Below are 16,674 nucleotides of genomic sequence, written 5' to 3'. Positions count from 1 at the left end.
GGTAAAAATTTGGAGTATGAAAAAAGTGAAGATATTTGGAGGATCGGATGGAAAAAAAATATGGATAATTAAAGGATTGGGGGGGGGGGGGAATTTGAGGATGCAAGAAGTGAAGGAGGATTAGAGGGTAAAAATAGCAGCATGCAAGAAGGGAAGATATTTGATTGAGGAAATGTATTTTATATTTCTTAATGGGTCTAAGAGAAACCCCTTTCGTCGTCTTGGAACAGCAATGTGAATAGTGTTTCTTTTGCTAAAAATGAAATGCTGTCTTTCCTAAAGCATTATAAAAAAAATTATACGTTTTTTACTGACCTCACTGAGATCTATACTCATTTTAATAACGATTGATTAAAACTTCACCTTATAGGAAACTTCAATTCCATATAAAAGCTAAATTTGAATTTTTAAAATCTACCAGTATGAGAGATATAAAAAAGTAAACATATATTTTTAATTTCTTTGACTTTTTGGAGATTATTAAAAAGTTATTGAGTTGACCTGAGTTCAGGTTTTTGATTCCGAGCGGACGTGTCGACTTTAAAACTTACTGTGTTGATCGTAGTAGTGTTAGAGTTGGAGTTTTCAATTGGAGATTGATGTTTTCCGAAGCTTTTTCATGAAGTCAGTTGGTTAATAACTAGGTTTTAGCGAGAGTAATGTGACTAAAGAAAAGCCACGTTTAAGTTTCTATTTCGAATTTTTATTATTTTCTGAATATCATTTTTTTTGTTGGATAATAAGCGAACATCCATGCATTTATAGTTAGATGTTAAAAATCTCCCTCCTTATTTCAGGATTACCAAAAAACAGGTAAGCTACTTTTACTCTTTACCTTTTGGGGGCCATCTGGTCAAAATGACCAATCTCCTAGACTACCAGTGGTGCTCCAAGGAGCCCATAGAAGATATTTTGGCTCATGCTAAAAACAACGGCTCAGCAGACTTTTGGTTTAATATTGAAGCAAAAGAAAAATCTAGTGCTATACCTCAGACCTCACCAGTACGCCTTAAAGCAGACCTAAATGCTTCTGTACCGACAAAAAAAATTAAAAGTATTAGATTCCAAAAAAGCGGGTCGCTCCTTATTCAATGTGACGACTTAGAAACTGCAAAATACATCTTAAAGATAAAAACAATCCTAGAGATTCCTGTAGCAGTTAAACGCCTTCTAGAATGCATTTCCTCCAAATTCATTCTCAGGAACTTTCCTGTTGAAACTTCGGTTTCGGACATTAGTCGGGAGTTCAATTTTGAAAACAAGACACAAGCTCTAGAAATTCGTCGGTTCTTAAAACAAGGGAAACCGACAACCACAATCCTTTTCAATGTCTTAGGTACTGTTGTCCCTGAGAAAATACGTCTCTGGTATCAATACTATGAGACTAAACTCTTCCAAGATAGCGTTACCCTATGCAAAAACTGCTGGAGTTTCGGCCACCCCGATAAATACTGTAAATCCCCAACCAGATGCCACAACTGTGGAGGCCTTTCTTCCGAACATCAGGGCCCGTGTACTAGGGTCCAGTGCTGCAGAAATTGTAACGGCAACCATAATCCAATTCAGCGTGATTGTCCTGCATTTTTAAATTTTGAGAAACTAATGAGAATTAAGTCTACCCATCATGTTCCGATGAGTGAAGCTAGAAGAATAGCTTATTTGAAAAAGCCCTCATACGCAGAAATAACTCAGTCTGTGCCAGGAGAATACATTACCCGAGCAGAGCTAAAATCGGAACTTAATAAGTTCGCGGGTTCCATGCAACAGCTAGTCGAGAATACCTGCGCAAAACAAGTTTCTATACTGGCAGCCCAAATTGAGAATTTGACTGCTTCCATAAATAATATTCTTATCCCCGCGATAACTAACATCCAACGAAGCACCACTGCCCAGGGTGCAATCACAGAAACAAAAATCTCATCCTACTCGTCCGACTTCTCTCCAGAACGGGCAAAAAAGAAGAAGAAATCAAACTCACCCCCAACTTATGTGCAATTCACTACAAATCCTCTCCTAACAGCTGATCACCCTATAGTCCAAGATCTGCCTATACCTATGGACAACTCCTTATCAATGCCTCTAATACCGTTGAACAACGATGAGGATGAATTATCTCTTGTGCCTTAAGAAAAGGCTTTAATTTAAAAAAAAAAAAAAACTCTTACCTTACTACATACATACTCTGTCCCAGGCGTTTAGAAAAACTTTAAAAAAAAAACAACTTTTATTTTTATTTCTTATAAACTATGTCAATTCCGATATTTAATATAGTGCAATGGAATGCTCGCAGTCTTAGAAATAAACGCTACTGGCTGAGTCAAAACATCTTTTCAGAAGCCGATATTATCGCAATTCAGGAAACCTTCCTTCAAAGCGATGATCAAATTAACTTTAAAAATAAAATTACTCTCCGACAAGATCGTGACCCCCCTAACCATAGAGGTGGTGGCACCCTCTTAGCTATTTCAAAACATATCCCATTTCAAAGAATTTATTTCCATAATCTCCCCCCTTCCCGAATTGAGACCCTCGGTGTAAAAATTCAAGTTAATAATAGACAAATCACGGTAGTTAATATCTATTCACCAGACGGTAATTACTCCTCACAATGGTTGGAAAATTTCCTTCCCAATATTGAAAAACCCTTCATCATCGTCGGAGATTTTAACGTAAGACACCGAGCCCTCGGCTCTGCCTCTTGCTCCCAAACTGCTGACATCTTTCTCGACTGGATCCTAACAAATAATATTACTATTTTGAATACAAATACTCCCACCCACTTTGGCGGCCCACATCATCAACAGTCATTATTAGATCTTACCCTAGTTTCCCCTGAACTTTACCAGAAATCTTCTTACTCTGTCTTCCCAGACCCTTTTGATAGTGACCATTTTCCAATTATTACCAAAGTTAAATTCTCCTTAAACAACCCTAACATCCCACGCCCGTACCTCCATTTGCAAAACGCACAAAATGAAATCACTCAAGCTCTGTCAAATAACAACTTCAACGCAAAGAACATAGAAGATACTTGCAATTCCGTAGTCAAAGATAATACCCGATTTACAAAATTTTCCCCGCATCCCACGACTCCGTGGTGGGATAAAAAATGCGCGTTTCTGCTAGGTCAAAAGCGCAAATTTTTGCGTAAGGCTAAAAAACAAGTCTCATCCTCATTTTGGCTTAAATACAAACACTACTCCGCTCAACTCCGCCAATACATTAAAATCAGAAAAAGAATCTATTGGGACAAAATTTGTTCCAATTTAGGTTCCTCAAAAAACATTTTTAAAATCTTAAAAAGTATCTCAACTCGAAATTCCTCTGCTCCCTCCGAAAACCTGATTTTAACCCACCAAGCGACAGCTATCACCTGCCCACTCGCCCAAGCGAACCTTTTTGGGGAGCACCTTTTTCATGCTCAAAGCCCCTGTCCAATCCCTTTCTCATTCTGGGTACAGGCTACAGCCACTTGGATACCCCTTTCTCGTCTACCGAACTGGAAGCAGCTATTCGTCGAACAAAGGACACGGCACCCGGGCCAGACCGCATTCCGGCTACTCTCATTAAATTTATTCACTCCCGTTACCCAACTAAGCTCCTTAACTTTTTTAATGTCGTTCAAGATACAGCCCAACCTCCATGTTCATGGACCCAAGCAAAAATCGTTCCGATCTTAAAACCAGGAAAAAACCCATCAGAAATTCTCAGCTACAGACCTATTGCTCTCACTTCGACTTTCGCCAAGGTCTACGAACGTATGCTTTTACAAAGGCTCCTTAATTTTTGCCTTCAGCAAAATATCTTCCCCCCCTCCCACACTGGCTTCCTCCCCTTTCGTGACTGTAATACAACTCACTCAATACTCTACCATGACATACGAGAAGCACGTGAACGGAGAAAATTTATCGTTTGTGTTGCTCTCGATCTAGTCTCGGCATACGACAACGTATGGATTGATGGTCTCCTCACCAAACTCCTCTCGGTCGGCATATCTGGAAAAACAGCACTTTTCTTACAAAACTTTCTCTCCGATAGAACCTTCTACATCTCTTGGCGCAACACCCGGTCTAAAGATTTTCAGCAACCCCAGGGCCTTCCGCAGGGCAGTGTCCTCTCCCCCCTTCTTTTTATGTTTTACCTTAAAGACATTCACAAACACCTTCCCACTGGAGTTCAAATTCTTGTGTTCGCTGATGACATCTACATTTACTATGCTGCAAAATCTTTTGACAGGGTTATTGCTAAACTTCAAGATGCCCTCATCACCATTCAAACTTGGTGCACAGAGTGGAAAATGGCTATTTCACCCTCAAAAAGTGCAACTATTAATTTCTCTAACAAACGTCTGTCACCTACGATTCAGTTAACAATTTTTAACGAACGAATTCCCCAAGTTAATTCCATCAAAATTCTCGGCATCCATTACACTGCAAACATTTCTTTCCTCGGTCATTTTCAATACCTAAAAAAGAAATGTTTAAAAAAAATTAATGCACTCCGCTGCATCTCTAGCACTCAGTGGGGGTCTCGAACCTACCACCTCATTCAGATTGTAAATGCCACAATCAGAAGTATCTTAGAGTATGGCAGCCCAATCCTCTTCTTTGCGCCAAAATCACATCTCCGAGTAATTGAAACAATCTACAACTCTAGCCTCCGCGCAGCAACGGGCCTCCCACGATGGACTCCAATTCATATCCTCCACAGAGAAGCCGGCACTACTTCAATCTCACACAGACTTGTTTTAGCAGCTAAAAAATTCTACCTCCGTCACTGTTCCCTTGGCTCTCACTCCCCAATAAATCGCCTTTTGCATAAATTCCATTTTACTAGACTTAAAAAGAAACCCCACATTTTCCTCAAATTTCAGGACATCTTCAGCCAAAAAGGCATAAGTAAATTCAATATCATCCCCTTCCACATTCCAGTTTTCCTCACAGATCTCCCGAACCTCTGTCTTTTTGTACACGATCTTCCTTTTCAAACTACGAAAAATCCCAACGAAATCCTCCCTCTCTATCAGGAAACCCTCCACACCCTTTGGAAAGACTCTGTCATCCTGGCTACCGATGCCTCAAAATCCAGTACGAACACAGGTATTGCGGCTTTTAACTCAAGGAACAACATGTCTTATATCTCTCAAATCCATCCTATTAACTCAGTTTTCACCGGAGAAGTTTTAGCGATTTGGTTAGCAGTCACAAAATTCACTACCGAGTATCTAGATTACGTTATTTTATCGGACAGTAAGTCCGCAATCACTGCCCTCATCTCAGCCACCCATAAATCCCCTCACAGCATCCTCCTCTTACAAAACAAGATAGTTTCAGCAAGTGCAAAAGTGAAATCAATCACGATCGCCTGGACACCAGCACACGTTGGCATCCCCCCCAATGAAACCGCTGATAAGCTGGCCAAACACGCCACCAATGCCCCTCGAGCCATCTCTTTTATCTCACCTGAAGACTTGTCATATTCAGCAGTTTTAGACTCAAACCGCGAACTCAGTAACCTCCGGACTAATTCAAAATACCACAAGCGTTTCCCCTTTGATCACCCTGTTAATAAAACTTCCCTCAATCAACTCCCAAACCGAAAATACGATATCTTAATCTCGCGTCTCCGAAGCAACACAATCCAACTTAACGAAATTTATGCAAAAATAGGGCTCGTAGACTCCCCTTTGTGCGACCATTGTCAACTTCCAGAATCTGCTATCCACCTCCTCTTTGAATGCAAAAAGTTCGAGCATCAGAGACAAACACTTCAATCGGAGTTTTTCCACTCTCCCTTCACCGTCTTCTTAGTTATAACCAATACGATAATCTTCTCAAAAATTTAGTGGATTTTTTAATTTCAACTAAGCGTTTCTAGCCTCCAGTTTTCAAATCCATAATTAAATGCAGTCACTAATTTTTAAGTTTTAGTTTAAGCCTCTCTGAGCGCCTGGGAAAAAGAGTATGTTTTTCTTATTTTTTTGTTTTGATGAACGTGTTTCTCCAAAAGTATTGGAACCACCAAATGCTAGTTTTTAATTTTTTCTAATCTTCCTCTCCAAAAGTGTTTTGGAAAATATTTAATTTTGATCTCTACTGTAAACTTGTTTCGCTTCTTCAAGAACAGCGTACACTCTCATCACCTCATCGTCATCATCTTCAGCATCAACAACTCAACTCACAAAAATACACCTTACAGCAAGGGGGATAAAAGCGAGTAGCAGAGATCCCCCCACATCATCATCAACAGTCAACAGACTTTTTGGAGTGTTTACTACATCTACATCTTTATAATAAAGTATTTGTTCGTTACGTAAGAAGTGGGCAGATGATTGAACATTATGGTTTTCGTAGAACTAATAACGATAACGTAGAACTAACTACGATAATCGTAGAACTAAGATAATTACTCTTCGAAAAAGTAACCATGAGATAAAAGCAATCAAGTTGCATTTTATCTGATACTATTTTAAAAATAGAATGAGAATAATGAAGCATATAATTTTCAATCTCACCTATATGTTTTGAATTCTACAAAGTTTTTTTTCTCCGAATAATTAAGTTAGAAAACTTTCTATGAAGGTTATATTAATCAGTATTTAATAAAACATTCATTCGAAATGATACTTTTTAGTTATATTTAACGTTCAAGAATAAGTTTTATGTTTATTTAAATCTGTGCATCACCCAAAAATAAAATAAATGCACGAAAAAGAACTTTGTAGTTAAAAAAGGCAGCATTTTGCCTTGTCTAACGAAGTTTGAAATTATTTCCATATTTATTATGATTAAAAAGATCCTCACAGTAACGTAATGGAAGCGGAAATCGCCAATTTTCAGTGTAGCAACCGGCAACTCAGCGGGGCAAAATTTGACAGCAGCTCTAAGGAGTTCTCAACACTGTTTCTAATTCCGGATTTTTGACCAGAAATATTTGTCATGATTTTTTAAATTTTTTCTCGGTTGTGGTCATCATGATTCAGATGTTAGAACTTAAAATATCGGAAATAAATAAGTATATTTTAAGATAAACTATAGAGGTGCTAAGATTAAGTTCTTAGCAATTAGATTCATTGCATTTGGGAACAATTTCTACTTATTTATGTTTTTTGTTTGTTTTCTGCTTCGTGAATTGTTGGAACTAGTCTTAGATATTTTCATCTCTTTGACTTCGAATTTTCACTGGAAATCGGTTTCTCTTTACAAACTAGAGTATCAAACCAATTTATAATAAATTCTGCGCCAGGATTTCGTGAAATTCCTCAGGGTGAATGCCTAGTGTCCCCACTTCTCTTCTACGTAAGGAGTGGTAGAAAGAAGACTCTATTACGTTTCAGTTTATGATGCAATACATTCAGACAATATTTTTTTTGGGTCGAAAGGAACTTTCATTGTTATTATTCATTTGTTATTTTCAAAGGAATAGACAAAAGTATATGTATGTATAGACACTTATAAGCTCTTCATAATTTTCTGCATTTAAATAAAAAAACAACTAAGCTGAAAAATATCATTTTGCAAGCATTCTGCAACTATCAGAACAAAAATAATTTCAGAATTGAAATATTTACTTCAATATTGTACTTGTAAAAATGCAACAAAAAATTATTCTCCAGTGTTATTACACAGTTATTAGTGTGATCACTATTTTTACACCACATACATATTTGTTGTTGGAGGAAAAATATATTTTACATTTCTTAATGGAAACTCCTTTCATCCTTTTTTGAACAGCAATGCGTTATTTTGAATCGTGTTATTTTTGAAAAAAAATTTAAAATTACTATCTTTATAAAAACGTTATTTAGGAGTTGCAAAGAATTTACGGATTAAAAAAAAATCCTTTTTGCTGAACTTATAAAAATTTGGATTCATATTAATTACGATTGATAAAATTCCACACAAGAGAAAACTTTATTTCCCTATAAAAGTTAAATTTTAATTTTTTAATCTACCAGGATGAGAGATATAAAAAAGTAAATATTAAATTTGTAATTTTGTGAACAAGTCTTGAGACCATTCTATTTCGCAAAGTATTAAAGCAAGTGCTCGCTCTGTAATTTGTGGGCAGATGCTATCTTAATTAAGAATAGATATGCTTGAAATCAGGAATGCTAGCACTCTCTGTAAAAGTTTTAATAAATTCATAGTGTTAGATAATAAATAAATAAGAGTCCGGATAATTTTCCAGCTACACTTTGAGAAAGTAATTACGAGATTAAAGCAATTATGTGCAATTTTATATGATATTTCATTGAAGACTTAGCTGCCAAATTTGTGTACTTTTGGTAAAAAAAAATTTTTAGTGGTAACTAAGTTTATGATTTACTGCATTATTTTTTATTCATTGAAACTTATTTTTCCACACTACTCTATACAAATGATTTAAATGCTCATATGGAACGGCACTTTGTCTCAGATCTTTCGTGGTGAGGCTTTTAAAACTTTGGCAACATTACCAAATATTCTGAAAGCTTTGCTTTTTAAAATGTTTACGTTAAAACATAAACTTAGATACCACCAGAATAAATTTTTACAAAAAGCGTAGAAAGGTAGCAGCCCTGCACTTGTCGGCTCTTTTAATAATAGCTAAAAACATATAACCTTAACTTATCACATAAATTTTCGAAACATAAATTATAATAATTTGCACTATAAATTATTATAATTTTTTTTTGTGGCATATATACTAGTATTTGACTTCAGCTAGTTCGGGTGCAAGGATTCAGATCTGCTTTCAGAAAATTACAGTTTCTTATTTCCATATGATATTTTACGGTTTACTTTTTGCGTGAATTTACAGGTTCATAACGAACATATCTTGGTTTTTATACACTATAGCTATATTTGTCTGTTCTTTTGAAAATAACTTTTTTACATTAGTGTAACATATACATAGACATAAGTCTAACGTATTGCATCATAAACTGAAATATATTATTACCCTGTTCCTACTACGCCCTACGTAACAGAGCGGTGGGGACATTTCGCAAGTCACTCTAGTGTTATTTAAAAATCCTGGTTCGAATTTTAATGCCGATTTGCTATCAACAATGCGAAAATAACTTAACTCTTTTAAGAAATCTCTTGCAAGAATACGCAGGGCTGCCAACTTTCGACGCTTTTTGTAAAAATTTATTAGTTTATGTTTTAATGTATTATTTTTTATTCATTTCAACTTATTTTTCCGCACCACTACAAAAAAATGATTTAAAAGTTCATATGCAACGCTACTTTCACTATACATGACGCCACATGAGACTTTAGCAAATTTCCAAAATTCTGTAAGCTTTGGCTTTTGAAAGACTACCACTCTGCAAAATATTTTGCGAGAAACGTAGTTGTTTACTGGCCTATACATTGAACCTTACCTCTGAGTTTAAAAGTAATCCCTTTACCACTTTCTCTCTTTAACGCGTTCACGCCGGGAAAAGTGAAAATACTGGTACAGGAAAAGAGAAAATACTGGTAGAAGAACTATTTCAATATTAGATAATATTCGGGAGGAGTTAATCTATTCTCAACAATAACAATTCACTGTTAGGAAATTTATCACGACGAAGAAGCAATTCAATATAAAAATTGCATCCGTTAAAAACAATTGGTAGTTATGGATTTTTATTATTCCCGGAAAAAAACTAAAAAATGAAATTTATTCTTACCAGTTCTTACTCCGGTGCGCTGCCAAGATGAGACAATCTAGCGTGACCCACCGGTGGGTCACCCCGGCGTGAACGTGTTAAAGAACCTTTTGTATTATTCTATAGAAGACGCACGCTTTCACGGGCATAACTTTTTATAATTCCATATTTATGATATTAATTTCAATCATACGTACCATCATCATGGATTTCTGTTTCGTAATGGTATATTTGAGTTGCTAATTTTTAAATTTCTACAAAAAGGAAAGAAAAAAAAATATTTTACTACCATTTTTTAAAAGATAAATGTTTTATGATACGTTTTCACTATATTTGAACGTTGAATGCCATAAAAGTTACTGGCAAAGCCAAGATTATTAGAAACACAAAATTCAGTTATATTTTTAATTTTTTTATATCATTATCCAGACCTGCCAACTTATAATCCCTTCCATTATCATTTTTCCCAGTGGTATTAAGATGGAATTAAAACTTCAATTTTAAGCAAACAAATACGTTGCATTTGAAAAAAATTAAGTTGACAACCATCACGGTAACGTATATTAATATATAAGCTTAATTTTTGTAAGAATAGTTGTGATCAAAATCATTTAAAAATTAAATTTATAAAAGGAAAAATAGTATATATTTACTACCACTTTAAATATGAAAATAAAATCTCCCGCAAAATCCGGGAGAGTTGGCAGGTATGCATTATCGTTACTAAAATGGTTTGAAGAAATTAATGCAATATAGAACACACAAAAATAGTTTTATTTATTTACACAGAGATGCCAACTTGCTCCGGACAACGAATAAATATTTTCAAGGGGTAATTTATTAATTGTGATTCTTGGTTTAATAAATTCAATTCAGTAGATTTTTATCCACCACTATTTCTAAACAATTCGTAGGCTTATATCATTCACCACTTTTCGTGATATGCCATGCTAAACCTTTTAAAAAACTAGCAAAATCTGTCTAATTTTTGAAAATTTAGTTTGAAGTTAATTGCTGTTGGTCAGACGAGCAAGCCATCTAAAATTAGCGTGTCATTCAACGTGTTTAAAAGGCGCCTCCCTGGCCAAGCGTGAAAGTAGCGGGTAGTAATCCAGCAGTTACTCTGGATGTATCTTTGTGCTGTCCTTTTTTCCACAAATGTTTATGAGCCTGCAATGTGTGTAATTCCAATAACCCCACATCATTAAAAATGGTAAGAAAAAGTCATTTATAGTAAACTTTGTTCTAACAACATTTCTTCCTTGCGTAATAATTAGCAGTTATGTATTTTTGTTTGTTAACGAAAGATTGAGTGACGTTTTCAGAGTGGATATAGTCAGGATAAGAGGAAAGTTGTCCAAATTATTTTGTAATAGATTTTTCCTCCCAATGAGGTGACATTGGTTCTAATCCGAGCGATGGCTATTCGATACAAATTTAACACCCGGCTGACATCGACTAAAATGGTGACCTATAATATCCTCTGTGGTAGACGGATCATCGGCTAGAGCAGTGTTTCCCAAACTTATGACTTTTGTGTACCCTTTCTAAATTTTTCGTAATGCTGTGTACCACTAATAAAAAAATGAATGCATTTTTTACTATAAAAAAATTGCACATAAGTTCAAAATCACAACTGGATGTTGACTCCACTAATTATTAACTGTTAAGTCTACAAAAAATAGCCGTTAGAAAAATACGTAATTGTAAATTTTCATGGTTAACTTTGTTTTTAAATAAAATGTTTTGAAATTTTCGTTTGTTGCAAGATATATCACATAAGAACGCGTACCCCCGCTAAACTGTTCCCGTACCCCAGGGCTAGAGCACCACCTCCTACATCAGAAAGCCTCCACACAGTTTCTTATAAGTAGTCTGCGCGGACTATTTAAAAAATGAGCCAGTTGTGCCCTGGGATCTAAATTCTAGTTTAAAAGCAATTGGGAGAAATTTATGATATATATTTGAGAATTGAATCTGTAGTGGTTGACGAGTAAATAAGACAAACCAATTATATTCATAAATTAAAAAAATTTTTAGACATATATTTTTACCACTTTCTTCTTTTTATTAGATTTTCTATTAAATGGCTCTTTCGTTTAATGGTTTACCTTCATAGTGGTCTGATCGGATAACCTATAAAAAAAACGTGCTAAAGCTTTTAGTTATAGGATGCGTTGGCTAGAGTCTTCTTGCAGTCAGGCTAACCGTGAGAAATTTTCATGCTTCTCCTCGCCATGTAACGTTAATGCGGGTCAGTCCTCAATAAAAGCAAATTTCCCCCACTTTATCCAGAAGTTCCCTTGTCCTCTGGATTGGGTTGAAAATTACAAGGCTACGGAGTTGAACATTGCTAGTCGTTTGTTCATATTTATGAAACAACCAATATGTACGTTACAGTGAATTACCGAAATCAAGATAATGTTGGCTTTGACCGGTGAATGTCAACAATCACATAGTCGCTATGGTGAACGTCCAAAATATTTGTTATATCCGATTTGATACTAATTTATTTGTTGATATAATTCTACTTATTCTATCGTTTTAATATCTGCTGAGGATAGATAAGGAGAAACATAAGTGTTCAGACTACCGGTTAAATGCATACTGGACACTTGATCTTAAAAAACATTGATGTAGGGCATACCGGGCAGTGGAACTTAACTAGACTAGTATATATTTCGGACATTTATCATAGAGTCTATATGATTGTCAACATTCACCGGTGGAAGTCAACAACCACCTATTTCGGTCATTCACAATAACATACATATATTTTATGCCGACATAACATATTATTATTTATTACACACTATATCAAATAATTATTTAACATATTATTTCTTATTACATATTTATAATTTCCGCTAGAAAAATTATTTTACCTGAGACAAAAGAGCAAAAGAACTATGCAATTTAATACGCCTTATAATAAGGCAACTATGCAATCTATACTCACTTATGCATTCGGAAGATGATATAGCCCAAACCGGCAATGATTATAATGAATCCAACACTTAGAAGTCCATAACCAATCTTCCATGGGGTGTCATTTGCATACCTGCCAACTTTTACGCATTTGGCGTAAAATTTTATTTTCATATTTAAAGTGGTAGTAAATATATACTGTTTTTTTTCTTTTATAAACATAATTTTAAAATGATTTTGATCACCACTATTCTCGAAAAAAAGTAGCATATAAATTGATATGTGTTACTACCATGGTTGTCAGCATAAGTTTTTCTAAATACAACTTATTTTTTTGCTTAAAATTTAAATTTTAATTCTATATAAATACCACTGAGAAAAATGATAATGGAAAGGATTAAAAGTTGGCAGGTATGCATTTGGTCCTGACTCAACTGCAATTGAAATTTTGTTAACATTATTCTATGACAGTCACAAAATCTTTTTTTTAAACGTTCCACGATCACTTTTAATGGAAGATTAAAGAGAAACAGTGTTACTGTGAATGACCGAAATTGGTGATTGTTGACTTCCACCGGTGAATGTTGACAATTACTGGGTAACAAAAAAGTATAGGGATCACTTTTATGGTTATCTACCACTAAAGTTTTAAAACTTTTTTATATATATAGCATACTGATCTAAAGCTCTGCTATTAGACTTTCAATTACAATACTATTTCATAAAATCAAAATTTTACAAAAAGCTAATTGGTCAATTACAAGCATTTTTAGAACTTCAATGGAGCCACAGGGTTATACAAACCCATTTTAAAAAGAAAGGTATTGCGATTTCACTCAGCCATTTCAGTCGCATCAAGAATTCAAAACTCGGATTGATGCAAAATAAAAGCCAAAAAGAAGTGGATGGCCAAGCAAATTGAAGAAATCAGATTTGCAGAAGCTTGATAAGATGACATCAAAACCGGATCCACCAGCACAGTCAAGCATGGCTAAAGCTCTCAACGTGAGTCAGCAAGTTGTAAGCTATCAACTAAAACAAAAGTTGAAGAAAAAATGCCATAAAAACCTAAATGTCATCATTTAAGTGAGAGATCGGTGCAGATTAGGAGGCAACGTACATGGCCTCTCTACAAGCTTCTCCGTAAGGACAGATGGCGAAAGTTCATTACAACTGATGAAGCTTGGATCTATCTATCTGATACCAATGCTTAGCCGTGGGCAGAACAAGCGAGACTTGACACCATCAACCACGGTGCCTCATCCCAAAGACGTAATGGTTTGGATGGGCATATCCGCTCATGGGAACCTGGGGCCAAAATAAATTCTGAGTATTACGTACGGAAAATATTAAAGCCCTTTCTTAAGGATGATTACTGCAGATTGTACCCTAATGGTGATGCTGTGTTCCATCAGGACTCTGCCCCATCGCATGCATCTAAGGTCACCCAGAAATTCCTAACAGATCAGCAACTGCAATTCCTGAGACTAGAACAATGGATTCCAAACAGTCCTGATGCTGCACCATGCGACTATTTCCTATGGGGACATCTGAAAAACAAACTGAATAAGCGAAGAATTTCTACATTAAAAGGCCTTCAAAGAGCTATTAGAGAAGAGGTGAAAAAAATCCCCCAGGAAATAATTTTGCAGGCTTTAAAATCATGGCCGAAGCGTTGTAGACAAATCTATTATGCCAGAGGTTGACATATTGAGAAGCATCGCTGAATTTATGTAATAATGTTTGGAAATAAAAACATTCAAAAATGATCCCTATATTTTTTGCTACCCTGTACATAGTAGTTTCGGCAAATGCCCGAAATATATACTAGGTCAAGTTAAGTGCAATTGCCCAGTATACATTTGCATACTATACCATACACAGATGTTTTTTTAAGGTTCAATACCTGGTATACATTTTCCCGGTATTCTGAGCGCTGATGTTTCTTCTAATCTATCCTCAGCAGATATTAAAGTATCGAATATATATAATGAAAGCAACGACTAAATTAATATCAAATCAGATATGACATAAATATATTTCGGTCATTCACCAAAGTGACTATGTGATTGTTGGCATAGAGAAAACATGGAAAATAATAAAGATTTATGAAAGGAGAAAAAGAAAATTTATTAAAATAAAATATCTTTAAAAAATATTAAAACAAGAAGTAAAAAGGCGGAAAACAAATAATGAGAAGATATAATTTCTTTATCAACTCAAAACATTATATATGCAAAATAAAGTCCTTTCTGATATTGGATCAATATAGCCAAAGTGAAATATATTAATACAATAGAGAAAGGAGCACTAAAAAATGAAACAAAAATAGATTATATTAAGTCAAAAATATATCAAGCAAAAAATAGAAAATAAAATGTAAAATAAAGAACAAAATACAAAACGAAATCTATAAAGCGAGTACCGAATTAAAATGAACTTACTCCTTTATATATATATATATATATATATATATATATATATATATATATATATATATATTTCGTCAAACTGGCAACGACTACATTTAAGTTATCGTTTTTTATTTAGTTACATTCTCTCTTTGTACGAATGCTTTTCTGAATCACCCGTCCCAAAGGGGTTAAGATTCTAACATTTTTTATTGTCGAAAACCTCAGATGGCTTAGTACAAGAAGCTAAGAGGATGTAGCCAACGCCTCCTATAACTGAAAGCCTCCACACTGTTTTTTGTAAGTAGAAACCAGTATTCTAAAAATACTCAGTAGACGCCTCGACTAATACCGCTATCTGAAAACAAAATAATGTTTGTTCGCATAAATGCAATAATTTTTAAATAATATAATATTTTTTGTAAATTCTTCGTGGTAGATAACAAAATCTCATCTTCTTTTTTAGTTTGAAAATAAACAGATTGAAATATTTTTCTAATAATATATTATACATTAATAGGGGAGAATTTCATTCCTTGTTTTCTGACAGAATAATCGCTGAAATCTTTGCAACTTTTGAGCTACCACCTGTGAAAAACTAAAGAAATTGTCTGTAAATTCCAGGCATATGCCCAAAAGTCACACAGTAATTACTTACCATCATTGACTATTTCCAAAATTGGAAACTTGCCCTCAATATCGACAAAACTCAGGTGGTGCTATTCACCAGAAAAAGGACCTACAAGAAGGATGTTATCATTGATAACAACTTCTCTTTCAAATGGGAAACGAAGGCCACGTACTTAGGTGTCATTATGGATAAAACCCTGACATTCAAATATCATTTTAAAAACATTAAGAGTAAATTCATGGCTGCAAAATGTGCACTTTATCCTATTCTAAAAAAGAACTCTCCCCTCAGCACTAATAACAGGATTCTAATTTTTAAAATGCTTCTCACCCCCCTATTAAAATATGCAGCACCCGCCTTCGGGGAGGGGGGGACTGCAAAGACAAATCTTAAACTCTTACAGAGTGCTTATAACAAAACCCTCCGCAATATCTAATGACACCTGTACGCCTAGCCTTCTTGACTTATACAAAAATAGCTCTCTTAAGTATTTTCTTAAGAGCACTGGACACTTCAACCCCCTTATTTGGTCTTCCTCTAACTACGATCCTGATGACCCTAAGAGCAGGAGACGGCCTAAGGCAATTCTCCATTACTATTATAATCTCCAAGACATCGTTTGAGACGTATTGCTGATTTTTCTATCCCCCTGACTGGCTCCTCTGTCATCATTACCCTTTTCCACCTTCTTGGGTTGGCCCAATCCTTCGCGGAATTTACTGATTCAACTACTAACAATGCTAATCACGCACTGCTTATTTGTCAATAATTTTAAATAAAAAATAAATAATGATTTATAATAAATAAAAAAAAAAATTTCCTTTTTTTTTCATTGTTTATGTTATTACCTGTCTGTGTTATCCCTGTTCTATCTTCTTTCCCACAATTTTATTTAACTACTAATATTAAGTTTAATAACCCAAATAATTTTAATATCAATGGCCTTCGATTCTGTTTGTAATCATATAATTTACGGAGGTGGCGTTTTCGGCCAGGTACTCCGGTGCACCAATTATTAGTTTCCGCAGTTTTTTCCGCAAAAGTCACACCGTGACTCTGAACCA

This window comes from Parasteatoda tepidariorum, chromosome 5 (genome assembly GCF_982258835.1).
Source record: "Parasteatoda tepidariorum strain Cologne lab strain chromosome 5, Ptep-v5.0, whole genome shotgun sequence".
Lineage (NCBI taxonomy): Eukaryota > Metazoa > Arthropoda > Arachnida > Araneae > Theridiidae > Parasteatoda > Parasteatoda tepidariorum.
This window is presented reverse-complemented; position numbering follows the sequence as displayed.